Raw genomic sequence first — 12,103 nt, forward strand, 5'->3', positions numbered from 1 at the left:
TACTACTGAATTCTTTGGACAGTTAGATTGCTCAGTGGACATAATGCCTGTACTGGAATCAGGAAAATGAATCTTCCTCAGTTCAAATTTGGCCTCAGTCACTTTCTTAGCTGTGTGATCCTGGGCAAGTCACTTAACTCTGCCTCCATTTCCTCATCTCTAAAATGAGCTGGAGAGGCCAGTGGCAAACCACTCTACTATCTGTCAAGAAAATCCCAAATGGGGTCACCAAGGGTCGGTTATGGAAAAAAAAAACAAACCAACAAAACTGAGAGCTAAACAATCCAGTACAGTTGAGTTCCAATTTTGTCGAAATCGTCTTGCGACCCTATTTGGGCTCTTCTTGGCAAAAATACTGGAGTGCTTTGCCAGCTTCCTCCAGCTCGTTTTAAAGATGAGGAAAGAGGCGAACAGGGATAAGCTACTTGCCCAGAGTCACCCGCTAGTAAGTTTCTGAAGCCGAATTTGAACTCCAACTCTTAAGTTTCACACTCTATATCCAGTATGCCACCTAGCTGCCCACATTTTCCACTCTTCATTTATTCTTTGAACACTTTTAAAGTTCCTCAGGAAATAAGGACCTAAATTTCTTGAGGCTAGGGGTGGTTATTTACTCCACTCAATAGCCATTGTATTATTTACATAACTTAGTTAAAATTGATTTATTCATGCGGCAGGACTAAGCAGGAAAAGCTTTGGACCTGGAGGAAGAGCATGTAGGAGTCCTGCCTTTGCCATTTATGGCTAAATGCTTTGTAAATCATAAAATATGATCTATTCCATTTCTATTTTTTTTTTTAAACCCTCACCTTCCATTCCAAGACAGAAGAGTGGTAAGGGCTAGGCAATGGGGGTTAAGTGACTTGCCCAGGGTCATACAATTAGGAAGTGTCTGAGGCCAGATTTCCCATCTCTAGACTGGGTTCTCAATTCACCGAGTCACCCGGCTGCCCCCAACAAAGGCTAGACAAATGGTTAAGTGACTTGTCTAGGGTCACACAGCTAGGAAGTGTTCAAGGTCACATTTGAACTCAGGTCCCCTGGACTCTAGGCCCAATGCTCTAGCCACTGTGCTACCCTAGCTGCCATCATTTCTTTCTAAAAGGAGGAAAGAAAAAAAAAGAGAGATAGAATTATGGTAGAAAATGGCAGAGGTCACTAATAACTTTCCCAGTGTCCTCAACAATATTTTCCCCTTCCCTTTCTCTTTTCTCTTTGCTTTAACATTCTCCCCTACCTCCCCTTCCCCTTAATCTTTCCATTCAGAATAACAGAGCCACAGAATCTCAGGTTGGGCTAGTACTTCCAGGGGTTAGAAATATGAAGACAGCTTTTAAAATAAAAAAATCATATGCCCAACAGACTATAAAAGAATGTATACCTTTTGATCCAGGAATACCACTACTAGATCTGTATCCCAAAGAGATTTTTTAAAAATGGGTATGTTTATACAAAAATAATTAGAGCTATGCTTTTTGTGGTGGCAAAGAACTGGAAACTAAAGTGATGTCCCTCAGTTGGGGAATGGCTGAACAAATTGTGGTATTGTGCTCTAAGGAATGATGAACAGGATGATTTCAGAAAAAACTGGAAAGACCTACATGAACTGATACATAGTGAAATAAGCAGAACCAGAAGAACATTGTACACAGGAATGGCAATATTGTGGGACAATCAGATGTGATAGACTTATCACTTATTTATTTGGCTATATGATTTGGGGTTTTGGTTTTATAAGATTATTCACTTACAAGAATGAATAATATGGAAATGTGTTTCATGTGATAATACATGTATAACTCAGAAAAAGAAATAAGACAAAAAAGAAACCTCACAAACTCCCACAATGAAATAGTCCATTAGTATCCATTGAGAAAATATAGGACCAAAAAGTTCATAGAAATTCAGACGCACTTTAAATGAATGTTGTGTTTTCTTGGGAAAAGCATCTACATTCAAATGAAAATAGTAAATATATGTCTAAGATAAGTTATTCAGTCAGCAGAGTGTATGTTTTATTATTGTATGGAATCACGTTAAGAGAAAAGGTCAGTGGTTGATAGGCATATAGATTTCTGGACCCCTTGCAATAACTCAGAGTCCCATCCCCCTCCAGTTGAAGGGGGTTCTTGGCCTATGATTAGGAATGATTTATCCAATCCAATTGATACTTAAATAGGAATTCTGTAGGAGTGGATGGAATGTTGGATTTAAAGTAAGCAAAAACAGGTTTGAATCTTCCTTCCATTACTGTGTGACCACAGGCAAGTAATTCAACCCCTCAGCTCAATTCATTCACCTGCAAGTTGGAGATAATTAAAAGGGCTTTTGTTAGAATGGGATGAGATAATCTATGCAAACTGTTTTGAAAATTTAAAGTGCTTGTCTTATTTCTTTTTCTGAGTTTTTTTCTATTTTTATTTAGATAGGAAAGAATCAAGAATCAAACATTTCATGTCTCTCTGAAGTTCATTTTCTTCTGTTGGTGAAATCTTGCTTCATCAAAATGTAGAAACAGACTCATTGATGAAAGGTACCATGCATGGCATAGTAGCTATGGAGCTGATCTCAGCTTCAGGAATCACTGGGTTTTGGTCCCACCTTTGCCACATATTGGGTCATGGAACCTCTCAGTGTCTGAGGCAATTTTCTAAAATTATAATTTGTAGAAAACTAGAAATTGCATTGATAAATGAAGTTTTCTCCAGGGGAGTTCCTTACAGTAGTAACTAATTCACAGGTCTGGGGTGCAGCTAGGCAGCAGATGAGAGAGAGAGCTCCAGGTCTGGAATCAGGAGGACCTGGTTCAAATCTGGCCTCAGACACTTCCTAGCTGTGTGACCCTGGGCAAGCCACTTAAACCCAACTGGCTATCCATAGCCACTCTTCTGTCTTAGAATTGATACTAAGACAGAAGGTAAGGGATTAAAGAAATAAATCACAGGTTGGGTCCTCCCCCACCAGCTCAATCTATTTATTGAGATTTAACCTGCTTTGCGTGATTAGCTGCCCTTTGGAAAGCAAAGAGCTCTGTTAACCCCGGGGCTGGGTATTGGTGTATTTCCACTCAGGCATCCTGGAAGGGTTTAGAGCTAAGAGGCGACCATAGTTACAGGGGAGATCAGAGGGGAGGGAGCCGGAGGGGCTATTTCTGCATGAAAGATGTGGTTGAAGCTGTGGAGCTGGTCTGGCATCTCCCTGAAAAGTGAGGAAGGATGCAGCCAACTTCACTTCCCCCAAAGCTGCCACAGCAGGCTTTCTGAGGATCTTTCAAGTTTAACTCAGCTCATGCCTGCCCCCTGGTGGGATTTTTTGGGTGAATTAATCAGGAAGCACTCAGAGTGCCAAGAAAAATACAAGAATTACAGTAAACTTTTGCATGCCCTTTCCCTACAACAATCCTATGAGGTCAGTTCTGTAAGCATGAATTTGCCCATTTATAGATGAGGAAACAGAGGTTGAGGAAAATTGTCTTGACCATGATCACATGGGTAGCCAGTGAAAGAGTTAGGACTGGTACCCAGATATTCAAGCAGTAAAGTCCAATGCTGTTTTCACTCTACCAGCAATGTCTTTAAAGCAAACATCCCAAAATCTAACTGGAGTCAAAACTGACTCTTATAGCCTCTCCTGCCCAGGTCACCTGAACACCACACCATCTAAAGAATCTGAATTGCAGATCACCCCAAAATTGGTGAAGAGTTGTATGGTAGATGGGAGTAGGCTGAAGCATATTTCTTTTTTTTTAATTTCTTTTTATTTTATTGATTAATTATGAAAAAATTTCCATGGTTCCATGATTCATGTTCTTTCCCTCCCCTCCTCCCATCCCCTCCCATAGCCAATAGGCAATTCTACTGGGTTTTACATGTATTATTGATCAAGACCTATTTCCAAATTATTGATATTTGCACTAGAGTGATCATTTAGATTCTACATCCCCAATCATGTCCCCATCGAACCACGTGGTCAAGCAGTTGTTTTTCTTCTGTGTTTCTGCTCCCACCGTTCTTTCTCTTGATATGGATAGTGTTCTTTCTCATAAGTCCCTCAGTATTGTCCTGGATCATTGCATTGCTGTTAGTAGAGAAGTCTATTATATTCGATTATGCCACAACATATCAGTCTCTGTGTACAATGTTCTCCTGGATCTGCTCCTTTCATTCTGCATCAATTCCTGGAGGTCTTTCCAGTTCACACGGAATTCCTCCAGTTCTTTATTCCTTTGAGCACAATAGTATTCCATCACCAGCATATACCACAATTTGTTCAGCCATTCCTCAATTGAAGGGATTCCTTTTGTTTTCTAATTTTTTGCCAGCACACAGTGCGACTATAAATATATTTATACAAGTCTTTTTCCTTATTATCTCTTTGAGGTATAAACCCAGCAGTAGCATGGTTGGATCAAAGGGAAGGCAGTCCTAAACCATATATCTATTGAAAATTTACATGGAAGAAGTGGTGTGGACTATATTCAGTTTATTTTAAAAAGCCTTTATTAAGTACCTACTACTCTTGGAGGATGTGAAGACCAGAGCCAGAGGTGAGATGGGAATGATTTCCAGACCTGAGGAATAGCCTGGGCAGGATAAAAAAAACAGAGGGGGGCAGCTGAGTAGCACAATGGATTGAGCGTCAGGCCTAGAGACAGGAGGTCCTAGGTTCAAATGTAGTCTCAGACACTTCCCATCTGTGTGACCCTGGGCAAGTCACTTACCCCCCCATTGCCTAGCCCTTACCACTCTTCTGCCTTAGAGACAATACACAGTACTGACTCCAAGATGGAAGGTAAGGGTTAAAAAAAAAAGATCAAAGAAACAGGGTATGAAGTTTCACATATCTAAACTCCATTTGACTGGATTCTATAGTTGGTGAAGGGGAGAAATATGAGATCAGTCTGTGATCCCACAGAGGGAGACTGTGAGGGACTTTAAACACTCGCTGACAGGCTATATCTTATCATGGCATCAATAGAGACTCATTGAAGCTTCTTGAGGAAGGGAGTGATATAATCATATCAGTGTTTTTAAAAGGCTATTTTGACAATTATTTGGAGGATGAATTAAAGAACATCTAGACATGAGGCTAGAAAACCAATTAGGAAGCAGATTAGTACAATTAGTGGGTTCGTGAGAGGAACTGATGAGATAGAACAAATGTCACTTTCTTGATGATTGGATATGGAGAATGAAGGATTGGGAATAGTCAAGGATATAATCTAAGTTGTGAACCTGACATCCTAAATTGTTAGGACATCCATTCTTCTCTATATAAGTGTTGCATTTATGCCACCTCTCCTTTAGTAAAGAGTGAAACTCATGAAGGCAGCGACTTAATTGTCTTCCTATCCCCAGCATAGGGCTAGTCATCTTCAACTGAAATAGAGAAGTTTGGGATTTCTAAAGTATATATTCATCAGATTAGTGCCAAAGCTATCTCTCTTATCTTTGGTTGTGCTCAAACCTCCTTCTGCTCTGTGCATGTATTTATTTTGACTTTTGTAGGATTTAAAAAAAACTTTTACGTACTGTTTTAGAACCAATACTGAGTATCAGTTCCAAGGCAGAGAGGTAAGGGCTAGGCAAAAATTGGGATTAAATGACTTTCCCAGGGTCACATGGCTAAGAAGTGTCTGAGGTCAGCTTTGAACCCAAGACCTCCTATCTCCAGGCCTGGCTCTCTATCCACTAAATCAGATAGCGGGCACCCCACCTTGGGATTTTAAAAAAATTTTTTTAAAACAGAAAAAGAAGATTATACTTGAAACTGTGAATTTCTATTATGTAACACTTGTTTTTCTTTTTAAAGTATATAACAAATCCAACACGTAACCTTTCTTATACAACTTTGAAAAACTTTTAATATGCACCGTGTTCAATGAGGTCTATTTTTGGTGTATTGCAATCAAGGTAATTCAGGGATAGAGGTTGGCAAGATATGAGTGGGAATAGCACAAGAAGGCAAGGGATTCCAGGTCAGAGGTATAACTGGATTATTTAACTGGAGGCCCAAGCTTTTTTTTTCCTAAACCAATTATTATTTGCACCAAAGAAGAGGTATCAAAATTATCAATCAGCCAATGGGCTTTTATTAAGCATCAATTATGTGCCAGACTCTAAGCGATGGAGATACAAAGAAACACAAAATCTGGTCCCTATTCTCAAGGAGTCAACTTGAAAACAATTACAAAAAACTAGCTATATCCAGGATGAATTAGAGATAATCAGCAAAGGGAAAACATAACAATAAAGGGAATTGGGAAAGCTTCTTGAAGAAGTTGGGATTTTAGCTAGGATTCTGCAAAGAGACAGAGCTAAGGAGAAAGAGAATTTTAGGCATAGAATATGGCCAGGGGAAATGCCAAGAATTGGTGTTATTTTTTTTAAACCCACATGTTCTGTCTTAGAATCAATATTAAGTATCATTTCCAAAGCAGAAGAGAGGTAAAGGCTAGACAATTGAGGTTAAATGACTTGCCCAAGGTCACAGAACTAGGAAGTATCTGAAGCCACATTTGAACCTCCAGTCTCTAGGCTTGGCTCTCAATCCTTGGAGTCACCTACCTGCCCCTCCACAATCTGTTTTAATAGTGGAGAGGAGAGATAGATTGTGGTGGAGACAGAAGAAAGGGAGAGGGAGGAAGGAGAGAAGACACAACCATAAAATGGAAAGAGTCCTGGATTTAGGAGCAGAAAACCTTGGTTCTGGTCTTAACTCTGCTCCTTACTCCATGTAGCTGTGCAGTTTGGGGCTAGTCATTTGAACCAGATTTGGACCCAAGACTTCCTCTCTCCAGGCCTGGCTCTTTATCTACTGAACCACCCAGCTGCCCCCAGTGTTATGTTTAAGGAACAGCAAAGTCTGTATCTAGGATCACAGCCTAAGCTGGGATGAATAGAGTATAAGAAGACTAAAAAGGTAGGAGGGGACCAGGTGAGGAAGGCCTTTGAATACCAAAGAGACAATTCTTTATTCTCTCCTAGAGAAGATAGGGAGACACTGGAGTTTACTACTAGCCCATCTAAGTGATAAGCAGAGTCAAGTCCACTCTGAAGGGTGGGTGCATAAAGGAGCCTAGTTTACCACCACTGTCTATCCACTGAGCCACCTCAGTGATATGTTTAACTTGGGCCTCAGCATCTTTTCCAGTTGTACTATTTATCCCAGGTTGAAATCCTTTGGGGCAAGTTATGTAAGTTATCCTTATAACCTAGGTTATCTGCATGTCATAATCTGTACAAGAGACAGTCTTCATTCACTTGGACTTTTCTGTGTGGGTGGTCAAGCCAAACTCTTTGAGTGATCACAGATCTCTTCCAGAAGGCTCTATGAAAATCTGAGATTTGATGCAGCCAGCAAGATGATATCCAGAAACAAGAGCATCTGGAGGACCTTACACAGGGAATCCCTATTCAGTTTGGATTCAGCACGGAATTTATAGTGGTGGATACCTTCATCAAGCTTGACTTTGATGTGTCCTTGTATTACATTATGCCTAATATTTATGATATGGAACAAGGTTATTTCTGTTATATTTTTCAAAAAATTTTGAATGATTTTGATGCATGAATTTAAGACATATTATGTATGGGAAGATAGTTTTTAAAAGGAGTCATTTTACTCTAAAGAATCAAATGTTTTTTTCTTCTTAAAACTCTTACTTTCTCTCTTGGATTCCATACTTGGTATTGGTTCCAAGGCAGAAGAGTGGAATGGAATAAGATTTACAGGTGCTGCGGTAGTAAGTGAATTTGAGACCCTATGGTTTGCTTCACTACCTAGGAACCTAAATGCTCTGGGAGCAGAATTAATTGCTTTAAAACACGCATGCGAGCTTGCAAAAGACAAACATGCAAATGTTTACACCAATTCCAAATATGCATTTGGAATTTGACGTGCCATTAGTTCTCTCTGGCTTCAGAGAGGATTTTTAACATCTAGTGGGAAAAGAATTGCTCATGCAGAAATAATTTAAGAATTACTATCATCTCTCCAACTACCAAAGGAGTTAGCAGTGAATCACTGCAAAGGGCATTCTTTAGGACAAGACTTAGTTGCCAGAGGAAATTGTAGGGCAGATATGGCAGCACAATATGCTGCGCAAAATGCTCCAGCTTCTATTATGAATCTCTCTGTGATAGATACCACAGATCTAGAAAAAGCATACAATGACAAAGAGGTTCAGAAGTGGAAGCAAAATTTTGGAGCTAGAAAAGAAAATGGGATTTGGGTAGCATCAGTGGGAAAATCAATTCTTCCAAAAGCATTTTACTCTTTCATCTGCCAAGCAATACACAAAAAGGATCATTTTTTTTTGGACACAAGCATTAATCGATACTGTCAAAAGAACTTGGATAGCTCCAGGAATTAGCACTGTGGCTAATAAAAATCTGCTCAGCTTGCTCTGTGTGTGCACAATATAACCAAAGCATATTTAAACAAAAAGCTTTTGGTGGTCGTCCACTAGCTCATACAGCATTTGAGCATTTACAAATAGATTATATCAACATGCCCAACTCAGAAAATTTTAAATTTTGTCTAGTAATAGTGGACCAACTAACTAGATGGCTGGAAGCTTTTCCATCTAGTAAAAACACATCAAGCTTTGTAGCCAAAATCTTGTTGAAAGAGATCATGCCAAGATTTGGTATACCACTGAGAGTAGATTCTGACAAAGGGAACCATTTTACAGATTTGGTTCTAAAACAAGTTTATGAGAATCTGGGCATCACCTCAAAATTTCATGTCCTATATCACCCACAAAGTTCTGGGCAAGTGGAGAGACTAAACAGAGAAATAAAAAGTATGGTTGGGAAATTATGCATGGAAACTCATTTGAAGTGGCCAGAGGGGGCAGCTGGGTAGCTCAGTGGATTGAGAGTCAGGCCTAGAGACGGGAGGTCCAAGGTTCAAATCTGGCCTCAGACACTTCCCAGCTGTGTGTGTAAGAATTAAAATTTAGTTATTATAAATATATATTAAAATATGTGGCCGCCAGGAATCAACAATTCAGGTTGATTCCATAATTAAATCAGACCCAAGTCAGCATCGGGTTGAGGAGTTTATTTACAATCAGGAAGGTAAAGTAGGGATAAAGAGAAGAGGGAGGTTAGAAGTCTAAATAAATGAAAGCTGTAAGCCACAAGGCCCAACAGCCAGATAGACAGAGTTTAGAATTGGCCCAGCTAGGCCAAGGAAGCCAGCCTAACTTACCCACGTGACAATACAGAGTGTAAGCTGTCTGTGGTCTCAGGAGATGCTTCTTCCTCCAGTTCCAGACGGCAACTGCCCCCACAGGAAGTTCACTCACTTACTTAAAGAGATCGTGTCTTTCATCACTTCCTGTGGTCCACCTCTAATTCAAATGGACAAATGGCAGTTTCTACATTGATTTGGACTGCCCAAAGGGCAGTCCCTTATTCTTGATTTGTTACTTATTGTCACGTGTGGGTAACTCGTCTCCCCTCCCCACTAAGGGAGGTGGGAGTGACATCATTAGCACACCTGGGTTGAGTAGATTTTTGACTATTAATGGGATCTGGCTAATTCTATTTACACATGTGACCCTGGGCAAGTCACTTGACTCCCATTGCCCACTCTTATCACTCTTCCACCTAGGAGCCAATACACAGAAGTTAAGAGTTAAAAAAATTGAAGTGGACAGAGATTTTTCCTCTAGTACACTAGACCAAGAGGAGATATGCATATCTCACCATATGAAATGTTATTTGGACATTCACCATTGCAGGCAAAAAGTTTTAAGACAGCTTATGTATCTATGCTTGGAGGAGATCTTGCACTTTCTGAATATATCACAGAATTGCAAAACAAGGTTGGAGAATTACGAGAAATGGGAATTTTAACTCAAGGGGATCCATTAGATTATCACTCCATACAATATAACAAAGATTCAGTTTACATGAAAAACTTTAATAAAACTAGTGCAACACAACCTTTATGGATAGGACCATATTATTTTGACAACGCCTTCAGCTATTCGTGTATTAGAGAAAGAATTATGGCTGCATTGCTCGCATGTGAAAAAAGCAAAAGCAGCAGAAGAGATTTTATCAGACAACATAGCTACAGTCAAAAAGATATCAGAAGCAGAAATGATTCAAGAAGAAGACTAACTTAAAGACAAAGAGCAAGATTGAGACAAAGGAGAAAACAACATAGAAGAAACAGAAAACATGATAGCTGAAAGGACGACTGAACAAAGACATTGCAGAAAAAAAAAAGTCATCACAAAGAAGAGGAACACAGATCGATTATGGACATGAACTATACGATTTTTGCACCATTCTAACATTGCACACTTTCACTATAGTTGCAAATAAACACTACATAGTAACAGCACGGAGATAAAAGACAGTAGCAGAGGAGGTGACTTTAAAGATTTAGTAAGTATTCACTACAAAATAACATACATATATAGGACACATTTCTTACAAACTCTATAACAACATAACCGGGTGATGAGTATTTATAGAAATAAATTAATATAGATAAATCACCTTGGTAAAATAATAATTGTACACATTAAATTAATAAGATCTTATCTCACAGGAACACTTTATATGTTCCTAAGAAATAACATCAAGAAAACATATATATCTTTCAAAAGAAAATCTCTGAGGTTTTCTTAGACTATTTTAAGGGGGGAAGTTTATTTTCCTCCTGCAACATGTAAATAGTTTGTACATGACATATACACAGGTGTAGAAATTGTATGTATCTGTATTCTTCTATAGATGTGTATATATAGTTAAATTGTTACAAAGTTTTGATTTTATTAGTATAGTAAGTTGATTTTGAGTTTTAATGTAGTTAATTTTGGTTTTCTGTATTAGCGATAGGATAAGGTCTTAGCACATTAAAGAGAGTTCTGTTTGAATTGTTAAAATAGGATTTGTAAAATGCAGTTTGCATAGTTATTATTATAGGCTTTAGTTTTTTGTAAAACATAAGTTAAATTGGTCTTTTGTAATTGTATTTTATTGTTTTAAATGTTTTTCAAAAGTTTGCATTTTGAATTTCTGTAACTGTATGTTTTGCACTTGCATTTGTGCAACAGTGTTTTTATTTATTATTTGTTTTCATTGAAATTTTCTCTTTAATTTATATCCCTAGTACAGGTTAGCATAGATAAATGTGGCAATAAGAATACGATAAGATAAGCATACAATTAAGACTATTTTTTAAAAGAAATAAAATAATAATAAGATTAGGTATAGCTTTAGAATTAGATAGAATAGGGAGCATACTGGAGAGATCTTTTATCTCTCCATATGCTTGAAGGGGGGAAACTATAAGGATGATATTAGAAAATAAGTATTGTTTTATTAGTTTAAAGATAAGAAGTAGAGAAGCTGGCTTGAGGAAGAATTGGAGTTTCAAACAGAGCTGAGAGAGAGAGTGTTAATTTCAACGGTTGGCAGTTATAACCATTATTTCTATAACAGTTACACACTCTGGGTGTGGCATTCCAGGTGAGGGCTTCTGGCAGTCAACAGAGCCACAAGCTGCTTCTTTCTCTCTCAGGGTTAGAGAAGGTAACATCTTTGCCTCTCTCTATCTCGGTCTGAGGGAAAGACTTGAAGGAGTGGAGTGTTTTCTTTTCCAACTTGGGAAATACTATTCATTTATCTGTTACTGTCTATAGATTGGTTAAACTGTGAAAAGACCAAACAAAACCTGGTCTTTGGTTTGGACTCTGAGTCTGTTAAGGCTCAGAATCCTAACCTGATTCTTGTAGAGACTCAACCAGGTAGCCTTGGTTATCTTTATAACATAAAGGCGAAGTTAAGAGTTATAGTGATTAGGTTTATTTAGAATAGTATAAATTTGGTTAGTTAGATCAGGGAGGATCAGTGTAGCCTGTGAACCACAGGAGAAGTGGTTCCTTGTGGGACTTGGGAGTTTATGTGGGTGGAGTTAGAATCCCTTAGAATTAGAAATCCTTTTTCCTTTACATATATTTAAATAAATACAAGCGTTCCTTGCCCCTTGCATTGCACCCCTTATATTATTTTTACAGGCCAGATTTGAACCCAGGTCCTTCAGACTCCAGGCCTGGCTATTTATCCATCGAGCCATC

The sequence above is a fragment of the Gracilinanus agilis genome, chromosome 2 (genome assembly GCF_016433145.1).
Source record: "Gracilinanus agilis isolate LMUSP501 chromosome 2, AgileGrace, whole genome shotgun sequence".
Classification (NCBI taxonomy): Eukaryota; Metazoa; Chordata; class Mammalia; order Didelphimorphia; family Didelphidae; genus Gracilinanus; species Gracilinanus agilis.